This window comes from Pipistrellus hanaki (assembly GCF_964339955.1).
Source record: "Pipistrellus hanaki genome assembly, chromosome: 8".
NCBI classification, from domain to species: domain Eukaryota; kingdom Metazoa; phylum Chordata; class Mammalia; order Chiroptera; family Vespertilionidae; genus Pipistrellus; species Pipistrellus hanaki.
Window position 1 is genome coordinate 13822874 of NC_140510.1, and position 19232 is coordinate 13842105.

The following is a 19232-nucleotide window of genomic DNA, read 5'->3' on the forward strand; positions in this document are numbered from 1 at the left end:
AAGTGAGTTGAAAATGAAGAAAGCATATTTCTCCCTTGCATCTTTGCATAATTGGTTTGTTCTACACTCAATTTTATTATCTCAACCTTCAAAGCATATGAGTACTGGGCTTACCACCTGATCCCAGTCACCATCGTATTTTCACCTGAGTGATTGCAAGTAGCCTCTTAGTTTCTCTTTTGTTCTGAACTCCGCCAAGCAGCCAGAAACGCTTATTAAAACTGAGTCACAGCCTGTTACTCTTCTTTCAAAAGTGCTTTAACAGGAGTGTCTACTCATCTCACTTGGAATAAATGCGGGGCAGTGTTTTTCCTGTCTTGTCTCTCTCACTAGAAAATAAGCTCTAGGGGGACAAACACCTTTGTATTTATTTGTTCACTGTTGCACTCTCAAAACCTAGATCACTGCCTGGCCCACTCTAGACAATAAATATGCAATGAATGAATGAGTGAATGTTTAAATTAAAGTGAAATGAGAATGATATCGGATATAACAAATTATATCTTTCTAAAGATGATGTTCAATGAAGTACCTAGAAGAGTGTCTGATCTAGTTGCATTCCCCATTGGCAATAATTATTTCCTATTGCAGAAGTAGTACCTCTTTCTTTGCATGTAAGTCTAACTGGCTCTATGTAAAGAAGGCACCATTTAAAGAAAGCCTTCCTTTGACATAATACTTTCTCTCTTGCCCCTCCAGTGTGTCTCAGTGGTTGAGTGTCAACCTGTGAAGCAGGAGGTAACAGCTTGATTCCAGGTCAGGGACACATGCCTGGGTTGTGGGCACGATCCCCTGTAGGAGGAATACAGGAGGCAGCCAATCCATGATTCTCTCTATCATGGACGTTTCTCTCTCTCTCTCTCTTCCCCTCTCTGAAATTAATAAAAAACAAACAAACAGCAACAAAAACCTTTTGCTCTTATAAACAAAAGATGATTGATTCTACTAACAATTATTAGAATATACATTCTGAACTGTGTTTCTTTTGACTGAAATTTGTATCTTTTCTTGTCAAGTTTACTCAGAGACTGATGCCATCATTTTATACTTGCTGTTTTTTTTTTAATATATTTTATTAATTTTTCAGAGAGGAAGGGAGAATAATAGAGAGTTTGAAACATTGATGAGAGAGAAACATCGATCAGCTGACTCCTGCACACTCCCCCCTGGGTATATGCCCACAACCAAGGTACATACCCTTCGCCAGAATTGAACCTGGGACCCCTCAGTCTGCAGGCTGATGCTCCATCCACGGAGCCAAACCAGCCAGGGTTACACTTTCTGTTTAAACCTACAGTGACCTAACGAATATGGTGAAACATTTGCTCTACATAAAGCAATCACAGTTAAAATGAGCTTGAAATATGAGTCTCATTATTACCAGGTTTAGGTAACTATTTCAAGAAGGTCATCCTGTCCTCATGTGTAAATATGTGCAAAGATAATCTAGAGATTTTGTGTTTAAAAAATTCTGTACTTAAGAATGTTTCTAAATGCTATGGTTGTTATACTCAGAAATATATCTTGTGACATTTTAATTCTCTCTATTACACAAATTTGTAACAGCATTGCTCCAAGGAACTTAACAAGACTCAAAGTAATTATTCTCATCCATCTCACTGAAGATATATAAATCTTACATTAAAGATTTTACAAGTTATGGAAATATATTGTTCCTATAAAGTACATTTAGCATCAGAAGGGTTCAGATGAGGAATAATAATGGAGAAAACCAAGTAATTTAAATTAGGGCTCAACAATAGGGCCCAGCAAACCACTCTGCAGGCCTTTGGCTCCACATTTTTATCTCTTCCATAAGTAGATTATGCTAATAGGTGCCAAGAGATTCATATCTCCAGCAGGCAAAAATCGGCTCTGGGTACTTTAAATTCTCTTTCTCTCAGTGGGCAGACATTATAACCCAAAGTATTTTCATCCTGATTCACTTAACAAAGATGATGTGTGGCAGGTAGACTGCCTATCAATAATACCTAGTGATTGTCCATTTTGGACAAGCTGTGTGATAAGGGTTTGGAGCAGAAAATCAAATAAAAGAAGATGTGATCTTTCCTCTTAGATGCTTGAACTAAAATATCACGCGTATATCCCCACTCTCCTTCCCCTGGCAGCACACGCTAGGGAAATCCCAATAAGCTACCTTATTCTTGGAACACGTGCTAGATCTCTTTGTCTCTGCATTTCCTGAAGAATCTGTGTATGGAAAGTATACAAACCAATCAACAAACACAAAAGCAAACCAAAAATTCCATCTCGATGAAATAATATTTGACCACTTCCCAGCATTATTTTCTCTGACTCCATTTTTATTTATGAGGATAGTATCGCGTGTATGAGAATATTATGAGGATAATGTCCCCTCTCCCCTTCCCCTAGCAGCACTTCATATTTGTGCATCTCATTATACACAGATATGAAGATTGAATGAGATAAAGTACAAAGATGATAGCATCTGAGGAACACTCAGTAAATAATAGACAGCAATAGTAGAAATAGTAGCAGCAGCAGCCCTTCTAACAAGAGAAGCATCAGTTATCAATTTATGAACTAGGATTGTGTACCTTTTATATCCCAGATAATGTACCAGGTATTGGCAAAATAACGATATTATATACCTTTAACTATTTCTTAGTTTTTTTAATGAAACACACCAGACATACAGACACTCAAACATATAAACACACACAAAAATACAAATAGAGTGAGGTAAATATTCTGATCACATTTCATAAGGGGTTATAAGAAAGCTTAGAGGGTCATTGCTTGCCAGATGCTGCATATTTTCTGGCAATTCAATGCTGTCTGCTTACATATAAACAAAACTTTAATTAGAATTTATTCTTGTCTGTTTTTGATAGAATAGCAACCACTGCTACTCAGTAAGCTTGTTTGAGTTGAATCACCAGCAAAACACATTGGTCAACTGTCATGTATAGAATCTTCCTCAGAGCCACCTGCACTCTAAAATATGTCCACTTGACAGAAGATTACAATTCATATTACTGATACAAATGACATTCCATTACAATGAATGTCCAGCGAGTGAATAGCATATAGTATTTTCTTAAAATGGAATTTCACTGAAGCTGAAACTATAAGGATGTAACCCACAACCACTGTGCAGTCTTATGATTGCAACTGGTTTTTCATTTAAATGGTCTTGAGGCAGGTTAATGAGATTCCACCTGTATAAGCTAACATTTTTAAATTATATTTTAGTTTCCTTATGCTCCAGCTACTTGAAATAAATGAATACAAAAGTTGTTTATATTTTATTAAATGAGTAAATTTAACAATTGTAAAAATATTTACACAAAGTATTCCAGATAAACAAAAAATAAATATTTCTGAAATATAGCCTTATTAAGATGATCAATGCTTCATATTTACTTATTACTAACTGTAATTATAGCACACATCAAAAATGTGTGTTCAACCTTCACCTAGAATTGAATTAAGTGTGGTGTGCATGCTATCTGAAAATATTTATCTTCATAAGTTTATGGGAGTGGACACATGTAGGCCTTGGTTTGGAACACCAATACTGAGTTGCCAATTTTCTAAGTAAACTTTACTACTGAGCATGACATATGTGCCCACAAGTGCCTACACATGCACCAAGATGGGAGAGCAGGAAAAGTGATATTCTGAAGTCCTCACACTCAGAAAATGAAAAGGTTAGACCAGAGCAAAGTAAACATATGATGGTGTTTGATATATTAAAATTTGTGCTTATCATTTAATTTAAGTTGTGTCATTTTAAAATTACAATTTTAAATATGATAAAAAGATGTATTGTTTTAATGTAATTCTAACTAAGTGCCTCACGTATTTGCTACATAGTGTGGCTAAGTGTTTTTTAGTGTGGACTTTGAAAACCACTAACCTACGGTTAGGCAGACGTGGTTTGTAGGTCGAAAGTTCTATTATTTTATTATCTTAAGTAAGAGCAGGATATGTTTTAAAGTGTGCATCAATCCTTTAACATTTTAATGCTTTTTATACAATATTTTAGGATTGCTGGCTCTGATACATTTTCTCCCAATAGCCTACGGAGACATAGAACAAAATATCGATAACAACCAATAAAACAACCCAGAAAGATCCATTCTGTCCCACATGTCTGTAGTTTCTGTTTCATTTACCAGAGAGCTTCGCCTGGTGCCAGGAATGACTTTTAACTAACAGTTTCGATGGCAGACACTTCCTCAGAGGGCTATGCCTGGCCGGAGAAGGGAAAGAGCTCCAGGTACTTCATACTATTTACTGGGCAGGTACTATGCACATAGACTTATGCCAACAAAATTGTATTTTCATAAGGACAAATTGTATCTTGTGTGTATTTCCTATCTCACTATCCCTTTACCTATGTTGCATTTACATGTAGACACTGGGGATTCATAGCACAGTGCTAATAACATAGTAGCCTTAGGAATCTATTTAGGGCCAGAGCAGACTTTTCAATACCACATATATATTTTAGACATCAGAGAGTTTTAGATACCAATTTTACAAGGTTGGATAACTAAGACAGGATAAAATTGAATATTTTCTAAATGACTCTTATTACAGTTGAAACTAAAACTCAATTCTCAAGTCTTAGAACTATTTCACTACCACATCATACTATCTTTAAATATGTTTATCATGGAAACAATATAGGAATGATGTTGCTTATGTGTGTTTGCATGGAAATGTATTGCTGTTTATAAAAAGATGTACTACATGTGTTTCTTATGAATGTATTTTTATTACTTCTATATATGTATATGTGCTTATGTAATAATATAGCTTATAAATGCACTTATTCTTATAAATTTATGCTTGAGACGTTCATAATATACAATGTATATTTATTTTTTATTTAGATAATTTTACATTCCAAAATATCTTCCACTGAGTTATTAGTATGTTAGTTTGATAACTAAGATGTTTATATCTCTAATCATAGTAAACTACTTATATCAGTTAATATTAAATAATACAGTACTAATGTAGTAATTATTGTTAAGTTAAACATGCATTTGATAAGATTTAAGTTCTATATGTAATATTAGATAAATATTTATTTACTTAAGAAATATATTGAAACTTCAGATGTCTATAAGTGTATTAAAGGGAAAAATGTTGATAGTCAAATTAATCAAGTATGTTTCCTACTCTCAAAAGGCAAACAGAACAGTAGAGGAGAAAGTATGTGAAAAACTTCAATATGAGTCAAATTATTTAAGAGCTTTAATAAATGTAAAGCAAAGTAGTAAAATCCAAAAGAATGATATTATTTCAGATTAGGAAAACCAGAAAAGACTTGATAAGAGGAGGGAGTATTTGAGCTGGAATAGTATAATAAAATAAAATTCTTATTTTATTACTTATAAAATAATATGTTCTCACATTATTAAAAACCTTTATATTCAGTCTTGCTTGAGGGTGTTTTACAATAGTTATATTTGCTTCTAAAAACTTGAAGTAATTAGTTATGAAAGCACCCTGGGAAATAAAAGGAAAGTTGGTTGATAACAAAGACTTTTTAAGCATATATAATTAAAAGTCAAAAAATACTATTTATTTAAGGAGCACAGAGAAAACTCAATAGAAATCTTCAGGGATCATTTTTTTTTCATCATTCATTATCATGTTCATTTTCCTTATAATGTTTTTATTCAAGAACCAAATATAGTATGATAATAGTATGAAGCAAATTATAAAAATGAAATACTAACTCCATGATTAATGGTTTAGTTTACTTGAGCTGAACTTTATAAAGAAAACAATTGCCCCTTCCTGTGAGTATTGTGTACTAAATCTTACCTTGATTTATGGTGTTGAAACTGATGAAGGCAAGCTTCCTAATACGTACACTCAGTCATGGCTGAATAGTTCACTAATACACTGTATTCCCTTATGAACCAACCAGTTTAATAACTTTGCCAATGCCAGCTCTTGAACAAAGCAGCTTCTCATTGACATTCTGGTGCAATAACTAATAGCAATTAGGTTTCATTGTAGCTCTGTATCTTCCTATTGTCATCCCAACAAGAGATGCTTTCCTTTTAATCCATAGAATTGACATAAATGTAAATGCTAGCCCAACCTACAAAGTAAGTACACTATGAACCCGCATTACCAGCTATGAAAGCACATCTGTCTCATTGTCAGATATTGTTTTTCCATGTCATTTATTTTCCATTCTCTGAAAAGACACCACCATTTTCCACTTTCTTAAACCCTGTCACCAACTTGGCAAATCTTTCAGGCTCTGGAGAAACATATCTTGCCTCTGTTAATATTGTTCCCTGATAACTTAAGTCACTAAGTAGGGTTCTATAGGCATGTCCTAGGAAGAGAAAACTCAGAGGTCTTCAAAGTTGTATAGATGTTAAAAATCTAAAAAATCACTAAAAGTACTGTGTTCCAAATAATTCCAACCATCGCTTTGCTGACTATGTATAGCAGTCATCTTGATATTTGACATTAATGCCCAAAGGCTCCAAAGATGTTGAAGAAATAATCACTGAACCCCCTGGCAATGGGCAATGAGACACCTGATTGGTGGTGCTGCTCTTATATCAACCAGGGGCAAAGCAGATGTACAGTCCTTAGTTCATCCTAGCTTGATGCCTGTGTCAGTGGCCAGAGCTGTGTCATGCCTGAGGCTCATAAAATGATAAAAAATAAATAAATAATATAAAAAAGAAATAGCCATTGATATACATTGTGTGGTGTAGACAATATGGGGTTTAATTGATATTAATGTAGTTACAGATGGCTAGGAAAAATCCAGTGGTTATCAAATTAATTCAATGGTACATGGATATGTAATAAATCCGACCAAAAGTAACCTCCTTTTGAAATGCCAAGGTAATCCACTTTCTCAAACACCTCAAAAGCATAACCACCCTCATGAGAGCACATATTCTTAGTCAACTATTCTGTACTCCAATCATAGATATCCCCCCATCTTGCTTTCTCCAACCTTCATATAATCTTCCATTATCCCCACCCCCTCTGAATTCCAAATGTATAAAATAAACTGCAAAATTGTCATTTGAAATTATGTTTTCAGGAATGTTGTCAGTTTGGCTCAAATAAACTCTTATAACAATTCTCTGCAGATTTAGACTTTCTTTTGTTGTATGAACATAGTGTCCAAAGTTTTTCTTAAAAAGGCTTTTTTGTTTTTGTTTTTCCTTTTAGAGAGAGAGAAAGGTAGAGGGATATAGAGAAACATGGATGTGAGAGTGAAACATCGTTTGGCTGCCTCTTGCACGCTGCCAACTGGACATTAAGCCCTCAACCTGGCATGTGCCCTGACCGGGAATTGAACCAGTAACTCTTCAGTGCATGGAACAATGCCCAACCAACTGAGCCACACTGGCCAGGGCATTGAAAGTCTTTTGTAAAAAATAATTTTCTTTAAGTTATATCAGTCTTCACATTTCTCAAAAGCTGATGAGCGATACAGGCAGCTGGATCCCCACCTTGGAATCTAATCTAAACGGAGATGCCACAGAGAAATAAGGAATTTGATGGATCATAGACACTAACATTAAAACTGTGAAAAAGCCTTTGGGAAGATTAAAGATAGCATAGGAGAAACTACCAGAGCTGGATTAGAATTCTCACATTGTTTCCTTGTGCTCCCAATCTGTCACCTAACCATTGCCCTAGGTCCGTGGTCGGCAAACTGTGACTTTCAAGTCACATGCGGCTCTTTGGCCCCCTGGGTGTGGCTCTTCCACAAAATACCACTGCCTGGGTGAGTCTATTTTGAAGAAGTTGCATTAGGAGAAGTTTAAGTTTAAAAAATTTGGCTCTCAAAAGAAATTTCAATCCTTGTACTGTTGATATTTGGCTCTGTTGACTAATGAGTTTGCTGACCATTGCCCTAAGTGAATCAATGCCTCTGTCAACCTAGAAAGACAGAAACAGAAACAGTAGGACCAGCCTAATTCAAACTATAAAATTTTGGGTAAGACATTAAAATGCAAGTGTATGGCCTCCAAATACTTGGGCCTTTGTGAATCAAATCCTTTGAGGGTGGGACTAAATATTCTGTGTTTTAACAAGCCTGCCAGGTACTTGTGATAAACACTCAAATTTGAGAAGCTCTAGAGTGGGAATCAAACAACAAATACAGTTATATTTGTAGAAATACTCTCCTTCCACAGAAAGAACTGTGCATGAGAACTGTAGCACATGATACAGGAGAGAGAGAGAGAGAGAAAAGGACAAAAGAGGAGAGGAGAGAAAAGTAGAAAAGAAAGAGAGAAAGAAGGCAAGAAGAAAAATAAAAAAGAACCCTGAAGAAAAGGATGGCCAATAGTATGTGGAGGATAACAAAAAATGGATGTGGCCCAGTTCTTTCAGATATTCCAGGCTCTTTTATGAAGTGTTTAACTCTTCTTATAAAATCACCAGAAATAGCATTTGAAATATTCTTATAGTGATAAGGAATAATATTGGAAATGTAAGGTAAAAACTAACAATTTTAAAGAAAAAAATAAATAAAAACATTGGGTACAAAAATAAAAGTAAATTATTTAGTAAGTTAATTAAAGGTTTAAATGGCCACATGAATTCAACAAAAGAACAAATTAGTGAGCTGAACAATTAAGTCTAGGAACTCTCCCAATGGCATATTTCACAGATCTAGAACAAATATTCCAAAATTGATATGGAACCAAAATAGCCTCATTTATCTTGAGAAAGAAGAACAAAGTTGGTGGCATCACAATAATTGATATCATACTATACTATAGGGCCATTGTGATTATAATAGCCGGCTTTGGCATAAGAGCAGGCATATCGATCAACGGAACAGAACTGAGGTCCCAGAAATCAACCCACACCTATATGGTCAATTAATATTTAACAAAGGAAGCAAGAGCATACAGTGGGATAAAGACAATCTCTTCAATCAAACTAGACCACCAATTTACAACATTACAAAAATAAACCCAAATGGATAAAATATTTAAGCGAAAGTCAGAAAACCATAAAAAGCCTGTTAGAAAACATTGCTATAAAGTCTCAGACATCTCTTGTAGCAATATTTTTCTGATATGTCTCCTAGGGGTAGGCAAACAAAGGCTAAATAAACAAATGGGACTACATAAAATTAAATAGTTTGTGCACAGCAAAATAAACCATTAGCATAATGAAAAAGGAACCCACTCTATGGAGAACATATTGTCAATGATACATCTAATAAAGAATTAGCTCTCTGCAATATATAAATAACTTATACAAGTCAATACCAGGAAGAAAAAAAGCAATCCCCCCAAAATGGGCAAATAATCTGAACAGACCCTTCTCCAAAGAGGGCATACAGATGGCTAATAGACATATGAAAAAAAAATACTTGAAATCACTAATCATTAGAAAAACCACAAGGAGATATCACCTCACACCTGTCAGAATGGTTATCTTAAACAAAAATACCAACAAATAAACAAGTGCAAGTGAGGATGAGGATAAAAGGGAAACCTAGTACAGTATTGGTGGGAATGCAGACTGTTGCAGCCACTATGGAAAACAGTATGGAGTTTCCTCAAAACTTTAAAAATAGAACAGCCTTTTGACCCAGCAATTCAATTTCTGGAAATATATCTTAAGAATCTGGAAATCTCAATTTGAAAAACTTTATGCACCCCTATGCTCATAGCAACATTATTTCCAATTGCCAAGATTTGGAAGAATCCCAAGTGCCATCAATAGATGAATAGATAAAAAAAAAAGTTGTGGTACATTTACCCAGTGGAATACTCTACAGCCTTAAAAGAAAGAAGGAAATCTTAGCTTTTTAAAAAATATATAGTTTTATTGATTTCAGAGAGGAAGGGAGAGGAATAGAGAGACAGAAACATCAATGATTAGAGAGAATAATTGATTGGCTGACCCCTGCATAATCCCTACTCAGGATTGGGCCCACAACCTGGGAATGTGCCCTTGGCCAGAATCAAACCCAGGACTCTTCAGTCTGCAAACTGACGTTGTATCCACTGGGCAAAACCAGCTAGGGTAGAAATCTTACCTTTTGAAACAGCATGTATGAAGCTGGAGATTATTATGCTAAATGAAATAAGCTACTCAGAAAAAGACAAATAACATATAATCTTACTTATATGTGAATCTAATCTTATATAATAAAAGAGTAATATGAAAATTGACCATACCTTTGTACACCCACAAGTCACGCCCACCAACCATGCCCACCAGCCAATCAGAACGAGTATGCAAATTAACTCCAACCAAGATGGCTATGGCCACAGAGAGCAGGAGGGAGGCTTGAGTTTCCCAGCCAAAGGAAGAAGCCAAGCTTTCCACATGCCCTTACTGGCTTAGGCCTCCACTCAAGGCTACAAAGTTTCAATTATAGAAGCTAAACAAATCCAAACAGAAATGGCAGCAGCCACAGAGTAAGCAAAAGACTTGTCTCTGCTCCAGGTTACAAAGTTTCAATTGTAGAAGGTAAATAAATTCCAGATACCAGGGCCTCCACTTGGGTCGCCAAGGGGTGTGGCTGGCGTGCAAACCACCACAGGTCCCTCACTCAGGCTGCCCCATGCCCCAAAAGAACCCCACCCTGATTCTGGACACCCTTCAGGGTAAACCAGCAGCTCCCCACCCATGCACCAGGCCTCTATCTTATCTAATAAAAGAGTAATATGCAGATTGACCATCACTCCAACACACAAGATGGCTGCCACCATGTGGTCAAAGATCCTGCCCCCATGTGGACACAAGATGACCAACACAAAATGGCCAGCAGTGGAGAGCAGTTGGGAGGGATCAGGCCAGCAGAGGAGAGAAGTTGGGGCCAAACAGGCTGGCAGGAGAGCAGTTAGACATCAATCAGGCTGGCATGGGAATGGTTAGGAGGTGATCAGGATAGCAGGCAGAAGCAGTTAGGGGCAATCAGGAAGGCAGGCAGGTGTGAAGTTTGGAGCCAGCAGTCTGGATTGTGAGAGGGATGTCCAACTGCCCATTTAGGCCTGATCCTAGTCGGACATCTTTTGAGGGGTCCCAGATTGAAGAGGATGCAGGCTGGGCTGAGGGACACCACCACCCCATTCCCCCATGCACAAATTTCTAGTATGCATGAGGCCTCTAGTGTATAAAATAACCTGATGAACAAAATACAAAACAGAGGCATGGGTACACAGAAGAAACTGTGAGAGCTGTCAAAGGGGAAGGTTCGTGGGGGAACTGGATGAAAGAATGTAAAGGAATTAGCGAAAGAACATATATGCACAATCTATAGACACAAACAAAGGTGTGGTGATGGCTGGAGGGGAGGGGGCAGAGGCAGGATGGAGGTGGGCAAAAGGGGGATGGTAAATGGGAAATCTGTAATAGTGTCAATAAAGTAAATAGAGAAAAAAAATCTCTTAAAAAATTATTGCACTATAAAGCAAAGAAATATAAAAAATATGAAAAAGTAAACAACTTTTGAATTTTAATGATAACAATAACACAAAGGAAATATCCAAAAAACTTATTTGGGTTAAGAATGGCAATCAAAGGAATGGAGGATAGATGCAAATATTTTAACAAACTTCCTTTTTCTAGAAAGAAAAAGATAATAGACAGAAAGATGATAGATAGATAGGTAGATATATGATATATAGATAGAAGATATATAGATATGTATAGATAATACTTTTATAAACAGATTACAAAATAAAATTGAAATAGAAAGAGGAGGATAACAAAAACTGAATATATAAATTGAAAGTAGCTGAAGGAAATTTGTTTTAATAGATTAAATTTAGAGATGATAAGTGAAATAAAATGATAGAACAGAAAATGCAATATTTAAACTAAACTAACAAAAATAAATATAACAATGTAATTGTAACAGAACTGAGACTCAGGCTCACCAATATAAAGATTTGGGTTTCAGATAATTTTATAAAAACTCTATTAAAATATTATAATTAATATATTTGTTGACTGGAAAAATATATATGAGTTAAATGTTATGAAAGAAAACATTAGGTTATCTATTTTCTTATAAAAATTTAAAGTTTTTAAGGTCAAACTAGATATTATATTTTGATAAGCTAACTGGAAGTAGAAAGATGATAATAAAATATATTTAGATCATTAAGAAACCTTTAGAAATATAAAGTAGCAACTGATGAACTAAAAAATATCAAAATTTTTAAAATCACTTGAATATTTTGACACTCCCAGAAAGAGTTTAAACCAACAGACAACAATTACACAATACATTTGAATATTTAGATGAAATTTTCATACTCCTTGGAAAATATCACCTACAAAATCTGGAACAAGAAATAGAAAATCTGAATATTCCTAGATTTAAGAAATTTAACTCATATTTAAAAATCTTCTCAATAATAAAAACGAGACTCATAAGTCTTCATTGGAGAATTCTTCTAAACATTTAAGGAAGAAATAATACCAATTTTATTTAATCCTGCCGCAAAAAAGAAGAGGTGGGAACACTTGCCAATACAATTGATGAGGCTAGAGAAAACCTGATACAAATTCCTAATAAGAGCCATCCTTAAAAGAAATGAGAACACAGCCTCTATATCTCACTATTATAGAAACAAAAAATAATTAAATATTAGCAAACTAAATTCAACAGTATACAAAAATTTAATAAAACAGATTTATTTGGGGAATTTAAGATTAGTTTAATATTAAAAAAATCAATCAATGCAATTCCATACATTATCAATACAAAGAAAAAAACTATATAATCTGGTCATTTTAGAAATTCATTTGAGTAAGCTAGTAAACTTGATTTAAAAACTGGGTAAGAATATTTTTAAATTTTTAAAACTAAATTTCCACTAGTTTCTAAACTTCATTCAATCTCAGCATCGATTAAATATTATACAATGTTGAGGCCTATGCAATTGTGATAAATAAAGTGCTGGTGAAACATGAGTGCTTATAGGGTGAGCATTACATTTTTCCAGTGAAAAGAGTAGCATCTAAATGCTATCTTAACGCTTAAGAAACTTCAGGTAATGCAATAAATAATTTCTGGTACACATTGGCTGTGGGCACATCCCCTGTAGGGGGTGTGTAAGAGGCATCTGGTCGATGTTTCTCTCTCATCGACATTTCTAGCTCTCTATCTCTCTCCCTTCCACTCTGAAAAAAATCAATAAAATATATATTTAAAAAATAATTTCTGGTACAAAGTATTATGCCTATATATTTCCCATGGCTAGCTCAGAGAAAACATAATATAAAAAACACAATAAGATAAAAGGAATGCCTAAAGTGTAAGTAAAAAGTAGAGAATGCAAACAATAATGGATTTAAAAGTGAGATATAAATGTTTAAGCATGGTCATGAAGCAAATTCACTGAAAAAGAAATGCTTATAAAATGGGAGTATCATTATTCTCCTGACAAATTAGACAAATTGTCCAAAGCTGGTAAAAGTTGAAGAGGAATTGAAATCTCCATACATTGCTCTATACATGTCACTATATTGGTGTTATAATAAAGGACATTATTAATAGTAGAGCATCAAGAAATGTGATTACAAACTGCATTATTAATAATACCAAGAAAATATGTTTCCTGAATTTACATACCCAGGGAAAGCAACTTGATACTCGTGTCCAAAACCATTTTTAATGTACAAACCAAAATATTCTACTCATGGAAAACTATTACTCAGAAATTAAAATTAATAAACCATATTTCACCCTGAGATGTTTATTATAGAACAGTATTATGATTAAACAAAACCTAAATAAATTCTAGTATACTAACACAACAAGATGCTGTGCAGTCATAATATCTTATGTTGAAACAAAATAATAACATAAAAAAATACTGGTGCTATACAATTTTATGTAACTGCAGTAAGGACATTTGCCACATGGCATAGTCTCAACAATTTTTAAAAACAATGAAAAGAAATATAGTACTATGTTAATGATAGTTTTCTCTGGAATGATGACAGATTTTTAAAATATGTTTAAAACTTCTATATTTTCTATTATATTCAGAAAAGAAGTTTATCTTACAAAAAGTGCAAAAAATACTTCAATTTAACTTATCTTCCCACCATTTAGTAAACATGACTTACTATGATGTTCTAAAATAAATGCCCATAAGGACTTGCTCTATAGCATATGTAATTTGTATCACATAGACCAGGACATGATGAGTATAGATATACCTATTGAAAAGGAGAATAATAAGAGTAATAGATATTAAAGCTGCATGAAGGCTAACTCAATTAATTTTAAAGTGCTTGTGAAAAATAATGCTGGGATTGGAGTAGTTTAAATATAGCAACAGGCACTACATAGCCATAGAGTTTAAAACAAGTTTAAAAAATAATTGATCAGTTTAATCAGAAGACAGATTTGGCTTCTTTCTCCTGGTCCCAGTTCTCCAACCATCCTCCCCGTATTGGAATTGACCAATTGAACTGGTCAAAATGTTTATTGATGGTATACTAATATAATCTTTGATTTGACAAAATGTTCAAGATCAATGTCATTTGAGCTACATTTATCACAGGCTCTTTATTAATTACATGTTGTTTCCAAGTGTTAAAAAAGTCTACCACTTCCTCACATTTCTCAGCTCTGCCACAGAGGTCAGCGTGAGTGTGACAGAGTGAAGGCAAACTTAATAATTAATGGCAACCAGGGACATGCCCTTTCAGGCGCCTAGGGATGTGTTTGTCAACACTGAGTCTATTAGTTGGTAAAGATGGTAAGTGAATGACAGCTAATTATCATTTAAGGGTGCATTTTCATAACATTGAGTCAATCTCTAGAATTTATCGTCTGCTGCAATACAATATACCAACTGTTAGGACCCCTGAATCATTTTCTCCCCAAATACAAAGATCAATAATTATCTGGAGAACCATAAGGTGCCCAGACATTTTAAATAATAATACGATGATGTTTATGATTAGTGTAATCCTTATAGTGCAATACCTACAAAATAGTATGTCCCGTCATTTCCAGTAACTAATTTCCTAGGAACATGTGGTTCATTTCTGGAATAAATGTTCATGGAGAGGCCCCTGTTAGCTGCCATTTGATCTTCAGATTTTAGAACAGAATTATATCTAATTGAGTCCAAAGAAAATAGGAACTCAGAGTCATTTTTAAAAATCTGCTGTGACCAGTTTGGCTCAATGGATAGAGCATCAGCCTGCAGACTGAAAGGTCCCAGGTTCGAGTCCAGTCAAGGGCATGTACCTTGGTTGCAGGCTCATCCCTGGTAGGAGGTGTGAAGGGGGCAGCTGATTGATGTTTCTCTCTCATTGATGTTTCTTTCTAATTCTCTATTCCCCTCCCTTCCTCTCTGTAAAAAAAAAAAAATCAATAAAATATATTTTTTTAAAAATCTGGACCTTTCAGCCAGTACTCCGGGAATGGAGAATTAGCAAGCATTGCATCTAAGATATGTGAAGCCTGCAGATACTTGAGCTGTGTCTTGCATTATTTGATACCATGTACACCTCGGCATCATTACGTACTTTTAAGAACAGCAGCTTCAACTTTGCTTTAAAAAAAAAGAAAACATTAGCACTTTACAATTAAACCTTTTTCAAGTGGTCGATAAAACAAGTTGCAAGAAAAAAGTATTTAGCAATGTGATTTATCTCTGAGAGTGCATGGCCTTTCCTGGCATTACAGCTAGGTTGTCGAGCTGACAATAGTCCCATTGTAAAAACACAAGCTGTGGTCCCATGAATAAGATGGTAAGAGTCTAGAGAATGTAATTAGTGACCGAGGAGATATATTTAAGGAAAAATTACAGCTCTTAATCATTTTAAGAGTCCCGAGTCTAGAAGGCACCGGCGGAATGAAATGTGTGTGGCACAGAAATAAACACAAGTCATAGTAACGCACAGGACCGCGCACATAATGGCTTTGCTGTCTTGGCAGTTCAGTTTATCACTTAATGCTATATTACCAAGGCCTGGCATTTTAATTCCTTTTCTACCTAATTGAGATTCCCCTAACACAAGGTAAAGACAAACCTCATCCTGGGGTTTGTGATGCTGCTTATTGGCTTAACCCATGCAAACAAGCAAAAAATCTTATTAAACCTCATCTCTCTGTGGTGTGGGAGTTTTGGGGCCTGTCGGCCTGCATGCGTGTGTGCCGACTTGGCCTCAAACAACTACACCCAGCAAGCACCCCACAGCTACGGGGCCTACCCACCCAGCCTGGTAGAGCAACCAGCCCTATGGAGAGCAGGGTTACAGTAGCTGCAGCCAGTCTGGGGACACTCCAGTCTATGGCCAGAGCGCCTATGGTTCTTATGGACAGACCCCAGGACACAGGCTGTGGCACCCAGTCAGCTCTTCAGGGTTATGGCTCAACCAGTGGCGATGGCGGTGGCCAGAGTTCTCAGTCATCTTACTGGCAGTGGTCCTACCCTGGCTGTGGCCAGCAGCCAGCTCCTAGCAGCACCTCGGGAAGTTAGGGTAGCAGTTCTCAGAGCAGCCACTATGGGCAGTCTCTGGGTCGGGCCATGGTCAGCAGTCTGGCTAGATGGACAGCAGTCTGGCTTTGTGGACAGCAGTCTGGCTAGGTGGACAGCAGCCCAGCTATGGACAGCAGCAAAGCTCCTAAAACCCTCCTCAGGGCTGTGGCAGCAGCAACAGTACAACAGTAGCATGGAGGTGGCAGAGGGGGTGGAGGAGGTGACTGTGGCCACGCTCAGTCCTCCAGGAGTGGTGGAGGCAAGGGTGGTTATGGTAATCGGGACCAAAGTGGTGGTGGCGGAGGTGGCGGAGGTGGAGGCCAGGCCATGCGGGGGTGAAGCCGGGGCGGGGGTGGTGGTTGCAACTGCAGCCGTGGTGGCTGTGAACCCAGAGATCCTGGACGTGGCCCTGAAGGCAGAGGCGGCATGGGCGGAAGTGATCATGTGGCCTCAATAAATTTGGTGGCCCTGGGGACCAAGGATCTGGTCATGTCTGCGAACAGGGTAATTCAGACAACAGCACTGTCTTTGTGCAAGGCCTGGGTGAGAATGTTACAATACTGTCTGTGTCTGAGTATCTCAAGCAGGTTGGTATGAAGACAAATAAGAACACAGGACAGCCTATGATTAATCTGTACCGCAGACAGGGAAGCGGGCAAGCCGAAGGGAGAGGCCGCGGTACCATTTGATGACCCACCTTCTACTAAAGCAGCTGGTGACTGGTTTGATGGCAAAGAATTCTCTGGGAATCTAGCAAGGTGTCATTTGCTACTCGGAGTGCAGATTTCAATCGAGGTGGTGGCATTGGTCATGGAGGCCAAGGGCAAGGAGGATCTATGAGCCATTGAGGCTATGGAGGTGGTGGCAGTGGTGGCCATGGCTGGGGAGGATTCCTAAGTGGAGGTGGTGGTGGTGGAGGACAGCAGTGAGCTGGGACTGGAAGTGTCCTGATCCTAAATGCGAGAACATGAACTTCTCTTGGAGGAATGAATGCAGCCAGTGTAAGGCCCCTAAACCAGATGGCCCAGGAAGGGAGGCAGGAGGCTCTCATATGGCGGGTAGCTATGGAGATGATCATTGTAGAGGCAGAGGAGGCTATGACTGGGCAGCTACCAAGGCTAAGGTGGGGGACCGTGGGGCTTCAGAGGGGTCCAGGGTGGTGGGAACAGAGTGGCTCTGGCCTTGGCAAGATGGACTCTGGGGTGACCACAGCCAGGATTGCAGGGAGAGGTGGTATTAGCCTGCCTCCTACATTCTGGAACAGCTTTTCTTCTGTACTCAGTGTGACCCTCATTGTTCTGTAACTTTCCAACTCCTGACCCACTGGTGGGATTTTGTGTTGGACTATATAATTGTAACCGTATATCTGGTTCCCATTAAAAAACCATCATTTTAGTTAAAAAACAAAACTAAACAGAAAAACTTCACCTCTTCTGAGTGATCTCTAGTGGAAGCTCCTGATACTTAGATGTACTAGTAAACTGACTATCGCAGCACTAACTGCTCTCGCTCACAAAACTCTCCATTTAAATCAGTTTGGTTTCAGAAGCCTGTGGCTGTCAAAGCTTGTGTCTCTCTTTTTTCTCTCTGATCACCAGAGAAGATGCACTCTGTTTGCTCTTATAATAAAACATGTTTCTGGCCTGGAACTGATTACTGTACCAGCGGGAATATAGCAAGACAGACAGACTAGCCAAAGGGGGATGTGTCAGAGAGCAACAGCAGCTTCCTGGTGGAACAGAGCAATTTTTGGGAGGTTCAGTGTAACATTCACAGCTTGATCCAGAAAGTACAATATTAGATGGCGTGTAAACCTTTTGATTATTCATATTTCTAGAAGGAAGGTATTTTAGAAATAATTGTTTACACATATGCTACATATATGAATGTTTAGCCAACTGCCAGAGATTAAAATAACTAAAATATGTTGGCACAATGCATAAACAATGTAAGTAATTACATGTCCTGAGAGACCACTGGTGAGTCTTTTACCATGGAAGCCAATTCACATATTTTAGATATATATTCCATGCCCCTCTGTAGACCCCCATGCTGCAATTTGTGAAATTATGCATTTCAGAATATTTTGCTATGAATTATGTTTTTATATAAAGTAAAGTAATGATTTTACTAAGAATTCCCTAGTGTTGTAGTTTGAATGTTTGTGTGTCCCTCCCTACCAAATTCATATGTTGAAGCCCTAACCTTCAGTGGGCCTATGACTGGAGAATGGGTTTCTAAGGAAGTAAGGTTGAATGAGATCATAAGGTTGGGTTTATGGTCCTATCCTATTAGCATCCTTATAAGAAGGGACACCAGGGAGTGAGTTCACTCTCTCTCCCCATCCACAGTCACTGCAGAAACCTGATGGATACACAGCAAGAAGGTAGCCTTCTGCAATTCAGAAAGAGCTCTCACCAGAAACCAGCCCCACTGTCACCTTGATCTTGGACTTGCAGCCTCCAGAATTGTGAGAAATACATCTCTGTTGTTTTACGGTAGCCATCTAGTCTGTGGCAGCCTGAGCTAGCAAATACATCTGGTGTGAGCCATAGATATAAATAAAATATTTTGCAGAGCTAACCATTAACCCCTAAGCAGAGAATATGGAAAATATATGAAATTATTCTATACCAACACAAGTTTCAGGCTGGTCCTATAATGAGTAGGAAAAAGTGAAATACTTTTCTTATAAATTAAAAAGAGAATCTGAATTAGATTTAATACTGTTGGATATGAGTTAAATTATATTAT

At 37.0% G+C, this 19232-nt stretch overlaps 1 pseudogene across 1 annotated transcript in view; it reads left to right on the plus strand.

Annotated features, from left to right (window-relative positions):
- LOC311626914 overlaps positions 1 to 17782 on the plus strand; it is a 33756-nt pseudogene extending 15974 nt beyond the window's left edge. The window contains exon 2 of the transcript in view: positions 16226 to 17782. The product of the transcript in view is annotated as an uncharacterized misc_RNA (transcript). The remainder of the gene's footprint in view (positions 1 to 16225) is intronic.
- Positions 17783 to 19232: the final 1450 nt, after the last annotated feature.